This window comes from Rhincodon typus, unplaced genomic scaffold (assembly GCF_021869965.1).
Source record: "Rhincodon typus isolate 14 unplaced genomic scaffold, sRhiTyp1.1 hic_rhity00006503, whole genome shotgun sequence".
NCBI classification, from domain to species: domain Eukaryota; kingdom Metazoa; phylum Chordata; class Chondrichthyes; order Orectolobiformes; family Rhincodontidae; genus Rhincodon; species Rhincodon typus.
The window spans coordinates 1,667-2,447 of record NW_025972141.1 but is presented as its reverse complement, the minus strand read 5'-3'; the positions used below and the strand labels follow the sequence as shown (position 1 = coordinate 2,447).

General features: G+C 53.5%; 1 long non-coding RNA gene across 1 annotated transcript in view; it reads right to left on the bottom strand.

Moving 5' to 3' along the window:
- Positions 1-386, bottom strand: part of LOC125482159 — a 3,429-nt gene extending 3,043 nt beyond the window's left edge. Inside the window, exon 1 of the long non-coding RNA XR_007261568.1 lies at positions 156-386. This is a non-coding gene — a long non-coding RNA (uncharacterized LOC125482159). The remainder of the gene's footprint in view (positions 1-155) is intronic.
- Positions 387-781: the final 395 nt, after the last annotated feature.

Sequence of the window (781 nt, the reverse complement as noted above, 5' to 3'; positions counted from 1 at the left end):
AAAGATGGGGATGCGGGGCAAAAGATGGGGATGCGGGGCGGGAAGGGGAGGGAAGGATAGGTCAGGGTGAGTAGTGTAGGGGTGACAGCAGGGCCTGTGTCTCTCTGCCTATTACACACACACATTCTCTCTCTCTCTCTCTCTCTCTCTCTTACCGCCGGCCTGGCCTCCTCTACCCGCACATCGTCCGTCTCGCACACTCCGTATGGACGATCCCTTGGTCGTTGAATCCGCCGTTTCCCTCCACCTCCCGCCAGCTGAAGGAATATTCGCGAAAACTCCGCACTGCCCGAGACAAGCCGCTCGCGCGAACCCGCGGGAAAGAAAAATACTCGCGCCAAAGAGAGCGGGCAGCCTGGGTAACGACCTTTCACCCCAGCAACCAGTCCCTCCTACCCACACTGTTCCTTCCCCATCCACCCACCGCCCCCCCCCCCCAAAAAAGGTACCGTTTAAAATGAAGCGAGAAAAAAAAACCTAACCACACACGGGCGGCATTGCGTCTCTGGTTAAAATAAAATTTAAATACAAAGGAAGGGCGCAATCGCTCAGTAAAGAGTTGGATGGAAAGTTGACCGTTTGGTCAGCGCGCATGCGCCTTGGTGGAGGCCACTTGTTTCGCAGTGTCTGGATGAAACTGTAGTAGTACAGTTGGACTGGTGATCCAGAACCCTAACTATAACCCAGTGTTGTGGGGAACTATAGACAGAAATTGCTGGAAGAAACTCTGCCACCAGAGAGAGAGACAACGATTTTATTCCAGTAGGACTCTTCTACAGAA